This window comes from Populus alba, chromosome 18 (genome assembly GCF_005239225.2).
Source record: "Populus alba chromosome 18, ASM523922v2, whole genome shotgun sequence".
Classification (NCBI taxonomy): domain Eukaryota; kingdom Viridiplantae; phylum Streptophyta; class Magnoliopsida; order Malpighiales; family Salicaceae; genus Populus; species Populus alba.
The window spans coordinates 15,854,514-15,860,535 of record NC_133301.1 but is presented as its reverse complement, the minus strand read 5'-3'; the positions used below and the strand labels follow the sequence as shown (position 1 = coordinate 15,860,535).

The 6,022-nt window shown below is 32.6% G+C and overlaps 1 pseudogene; it reads left to right on the top strand.

Moving 5' to 3' along the window:
• The first annotated feature begins 4,153 nt into the window (after positions 1-4,153).
• Positions 4,154-5,385, top strand: LOC118029045 (organic cation/carnitine transporter 7-like; annotated as a pseudogene).
• Positions 5,386-6,022: the final 637 nt, after the last annotated feature.

Here is a 6,022-nt window from a genome sequence, read left to right as displayed (position 1 = left end):
CCGTCCATAGTCCACCTCTTGAAGTCACCTCTTTCGTTTTCTTCCTTTCCTTCCTTCCTCGAACCTTCCCAGTTCCCACCACAATGACACCTTCCATGCACCTCTCCCCACCCCCCCTGAAAGTACATTGAAACTACACCTAAATTATTACCCCCTTTTTTCTATTATTTATTCTCAGTTGACTTTGACTCTTCTGTTCCTTTCCATTCTACTTTGACCAACCTTCAATGTTTCGCCTTCTTTTTTCTGTCTTGGAAGCGGGTGAGGTTTTTTAAAAATATTTTTTATTTAAAAATATATTAAAATAATATTTTTTTTAAAATCAATACATTAAAAATAATTTATAAATAACAAAAATAAATTAATTTATAAATACACACAATTAAATAAATTTTGAGGAGTATATCTCAGCTGCTCAGGTTCTAAATTTATTATCTAAAAAATTATCAATTTAAATCTCACAAATCTCAGGGACACTGGAAGCTTATATAGTTTTTATCTTTAGGACTCATAGAATTAATTGAGGTATATACAAACCAATTCGAACATTTATATTAATAATAATAATAAAAAAAAAAAAGAGTTTTTATTAACATGTCTCATATCGTGTTCTTTACTCTCTTTAACAAGACTTTACAAAGTCCATGATTAATTATTATTAATTTCAAATTTGTATCCATATTAGACTACTGGTCCGCGCACATCCTGTAAGCCAGCTGCTACTTCTACTCTTGCACTCTAATTGTAATCACGCAATATTATTAGCCCGTGTCATGCCGCAATCAAATTAATTTCTTTAACAAAAAAAATTTGTTCAAGTATTGATAATATGTTTTCTAATAAAAAAAGTTTATGTTATAAGCTTAAATATAATATATTAATTTTCTTTTTACATCATACCCAAGCTATTGAGACTATAATATATTAAATTGATTCGGATTAATCTATCAAATCTATAACTCGGGTTATGAAACAGAGATAACCCTGTAAAATGCAAATCAAAATAAATTATAAAGATCAATTTTTAATCAATTTAATATTGAAAAAAAAATAAAAAAAAAATTATATGAGTCAACTTGTCAAACCCACAATTTATGTTTTGGTATCAGAATAACCCTATAGTAAACTAAAAAAAAAATATTATAAAACTTAATTTCTAACTAACTCAATGTCAAACAGAAAAATTAAAAAAAAATAAAAAAACAGTGAAAATTAACTCAGGCTAATTTGTTAAACCCGCGACCTAGGTCATGAGAAAATGATAACGTTATAAAAAAGTAAAAAGATAAAAAAAACTTTTTAAAAGAAATCAATGAAACCAGGATAACTCTACAAAAATAAAATTTTTAAAAAAATTATAAAGTTTAATTCTCAAATAATCTAATATTGAAAGATGAAATTGAAAAAAAAAACTAAATAAAAAAAGACTAAGTTTGGAGGGTGAAATTGAGAAAAAAAAAAAACATATTCAATTAAAAAAAATGAGTAAAGTCAATTCAGATTAACTTGTTAAACTCGCGACCCGGATCATGAAACCAAGATAACTCCATAAAAAAACAAATAAAAAAATTACAAAGATCAATTAAAAAAGATATTCAATAAAAAAATACAAAAAAATAACAAAGTCAACTCAGATTAACTTCCCAAACTCGTGACCCGAGTCATGCGATTATCATAATCCCATAGAAAAAAATATAAAAAATGACAAAGTCTAATTTTCAACTAACTCAATGTTAAAAGATGAAATTAGAAAAAAAAAATAATTAGAAAAAGTAGCAAAACAAAATCGAATCAACCTGTTAAACCTGCAACCTGGATTATGAGATCAAAATAAATTCATAGAAATCAATTTTTAAAAAAATTAAAGCTCCACTTTCAACAGATTCAATATTAAATGTTAAAATCGAAAGGAAAAAACTAAATTTATGAGAATGATATATAATCTAACAGAGAAAAAAAAATACAAAGTACAATTCTCAAAACAAACTAATATTAAAAGATAAAATTAAAAAAAAAAATTGGGTTGTTGAAGGGTTAAATTGAAAAAAAAAATATTACAATAAATAGTGTTTTGTGAACATGGCTACAATAATATAACCATACCTTTTAGTGTTTTTTTTTTTTAATACTAATAATATTTAACTTGAAAGATGCTTAGGTTTTTTAGTGTATATAATTCTGTTTGGTATTAATGTGCAACAATATTTTTGAATATTTCTTAATTTTTATTTTAACTTTAAATTAATGTTTTTGGATGTTTTTTTATTATTTTATTGTATTTTTATAAAAAATATTTTAAAAAAATATATATTATTTTAATATATTTTTAAATAAAAAATACTTCTAAAAAAACATTTAAAAAGTACTTCTATTTGCTATATATATTCAATCAAAGATGTACTAGGGCTTAAAAACATAGTAAGCATGCATAAAATACAAAAAAATAAATAAACATAAAAATTATTTTGAAAATAAAAGATCATATAAAATTTCAATTCGAAATCTTCTTATCAAATATTTTATATTCAGTTTTGTTTACCTCTCTCTAACAGGTTTACAAATCCTTAAATTAACTTAAAAAGGTATTTTTTTAGACAGGGAACATGATAATGCTTTTGTATGAAACTGAAAATTTCTGCAAAGTAGCTTGCCTTCTTTTCTCTTTCCCCTTGCTCTTTCTGTTGTCGTAGTTGATCAATCAGCAAATGGCGAATACGAGAAAGCATGGGTACTAGAGATATGCTCAAGAGTGTGATATGCTTTCTTCTTTGCTTTGTTGTGCAGTATATTTATACATTATACTGACCATTGTTTGCAAGCATCTTCAATGTCTTTTCATTCTGTTACAGAGAGGGGCCTTCTGGGAGTGCCTGACTCCCGTTATGATGAACTTCTCATGTGAAATTAACCACTTTTGTTGCCATAGAAGAAATTTCCGAACTCAACAAACTCGAATAGCTTCTTCTCCACTGTTTCCTTTTCTGTAGTTATATCCAACAGCTGTGAGGGCAACTGGGCGCCGGAGTTGCAGATGCTGTAGGGAGGACCGGTGGCATGGTGTCCCCTCTCGTGGCAGTTGAACTAGTTGCTAGTTGCCATATTACGGGAGCTATTCTTCTTTTTCAGCAGTCCGTGTCCTGCTCTTCCCCTTGAGTGACTGTGTGGACGTATCCGATTAGAAACAAGCATTGTATAAAGAAAAATGTTTTCTGCTAGATTTTTCAAAATAAAAAAGTGAAATCATCCGCTAAGTTGTTCTCCATTAAGAGGGAGTGATGCTCTGCCAATGTAAATGTATCATGATCGTTGACATCAGATAAACACCCCAATTCATTACATTTCGTAGGTACGTTGATGCAGAAATCTGATTGACATAATTTGCTTCTATCATGTTCATATCCCAGGAGTCGAAGATGTTTCATATCTCCTGCCATTGAATTCCTGTTGAGCTAAACCAGCAGAAACTGACATGAAAAGTCTTTTAAACTCAACTTAAGATGTCAAAGAACCATCCCAACCCAATAGCTATTGGGTTGAGATGGTTTTTTGACATAGTATCTGAGTCTGGATAATCAGGCAGTTATAAGTTCGTATCTCATTATCTCTATTTATTTGATAAAAATTAAACACAATGTAATATGAACTTATACAAGTTTCAAGCTCAAAGGGCTTTTATTTGAGAGGATGTGTTAAAGAGAAAATAATATAAATCATATCTTGAGATATTATCTAAATAGTTTAAGCTATTAAGTGGAGCCATCTTAATGATCAAGCGGTGTTGGCTTTTTTCTTTACTTTTGAGCAAGATGTGCTGAATGTTGGCTTTTTTCTCAAAACAATTACCCTTATTCTCTCAACAGCTGTACTAGTTCCTCGCCAGCGGACTCTTTCTCTCTATTATACAGAAACAGAACCTACCTTTCTGAACAAGAGAAATTGTGGGAGTGCCCTTGGTTTTATTCTCTTTGAATCTCATGGTGGTATGTGTCACATGCCATTTTTCATAGCCATTCACTGATCTTTTAGTATATCAGCTGGCTAAGTTTATACTAAAATTGCACACAAGAGTGGAAATGTTCAGAGCTTGAATTCATTTATGCGTCAAATAAATATTTCGGAATTTACTCTCTTGAAATAATTGTTGCAGATTGCCATGCCAAGATTGGGTTGGAGATGGCTACTCGCACTCTCTTCTTTACCATCAACTGCTATGCTTCTCCTCTATTCTCTAGTACCAGAGTCTCCAAGGTACCAATGCATGAAAGGTTGAATAATCGAGGCACATGATATTCTTGAGAAAATAGCACGGCTGAACCAATCAAAACTCCCTCCTGGAATGCTTGTATCTGATAGTACAATTGGACTGGATGAAGAATCTTCTGCGTCAGAATATACCCCTCTACTCTCGTCAACTAGAAAAATAAATCTGGATTTTGGATCAGGCTTCTCATCGTTTGTTATGCTTTTCTCATCAAAACTAATTCGAACGACGCTTTTTGTATGGGTGTTATACTTTGGAAATACATTCTCACTCCCTGCTCAGTTCTTAAGCCAGCAACAACATACCATACAAAAAGCCTCTACGTAGATGTATTTATTACTAGTTTGGCAGGTATTGCATGTACCGTCTCCTCCACCTGCACTTAAGGTTGAGGTTTGAGGAATCCTCCATGACATGAAATGTTTACTTTTTTTTTTCTTTTTCTTTCGATATATATGCATACATGTATCATCTGAAGCAATGACCAGGTAGAATGTTTTCCTGAAACTCCATGTTGTAGAGATTCCTGGGCTTATTCCATCAGCAATTATGGTGGACAGAATTGGACGCGGGCTCTCGATATCATTCATGTTTGCCTCAGCTTGTATTTTCCTCTCCCCTCTGTTTTACCATCAATCTGCAACTTTAACAACAACATTGATGTTCGGAGCTCGCATGAGTAGCAGAGCACTCTCCACGCTTGCTACAATATATGCTCAGGAGGTAAGCCCTGGAATTCATGCATTTTGCTGAATCCGAAAGGTGAACGGTAGTACTTGCCAGTTTTTTTCAAGTTTCACACCTACTAGCGGTTAGTGTTGCATGGTTTTGAATAATTGATTGCGTTGGATATGCTGTTCCTCCAGTTATATCCAACGGCTGTGAGGGCAACTGGTGTTGGGGTTGCAAGTGCTGCAGGGAGGGTTGGTGGCATGATAACCCCCCTTGTAGCGGTCGGACTAGTGACCGGTGGCCATCTTACAGAAGCTATCATCCTGCTAGACATTGTGATGGCTATGTCAGCACTCTGTGTCCTGCTCATCCCAGTCGAAACCAAGGGACATGAATTGAGTGACAGCGTAGATGTATCTGATTCTAAACAAGTTGTTGCTGCCGGGCAGTAAATCTCAAACCCAATCAAGCATTGTATAAAGGAAATGTTTTCTGCTAGACTCTCAAAACCCCAAAGCAAATCATCCGCTAAGCTGCTCTGCATCATGTGGGAGTAATGGTTCCCCCAATGTAAATCTCGTTTATCTCTGATTGCTTCTTCACCACTCTCTTTTTTTCTTTTGCTCAGAATGTTCCCTACCTTGTAAAATATTATATTAGGGCCCCGCATATTAATATAACAAATTGCGATAACAGTTATTTTCTAAAAATATTTTTATACTTGAAAACATATTAAAAAAATATATTTATAACATCAACAACATAAAATCATTCAAAAACACACAAAAAAAAGAAGAAGAAGAAGAAGTCTTCACATGGCAATCTCATCATTTAATCCTAACTAAGCAGAATGCTGATTTACATAATCTACTCAACACACCCAAACTATTTTTTTCTGGGAGCGGGTAATTAATCCCATCAGGAAATGAGAGAAGTCTTCTCATGGCAATCTCATCATGCTATCAATCAGTGGATCAGGTTTCTGCCATTGACATGATCAATATTCCTTCACGACCTTTAGAGCTTGAAAAGCTGGCCCCGCCAAAACCTTGTAATTTTCTTATTTGGCCCAACCTCAGCTTTATGTCC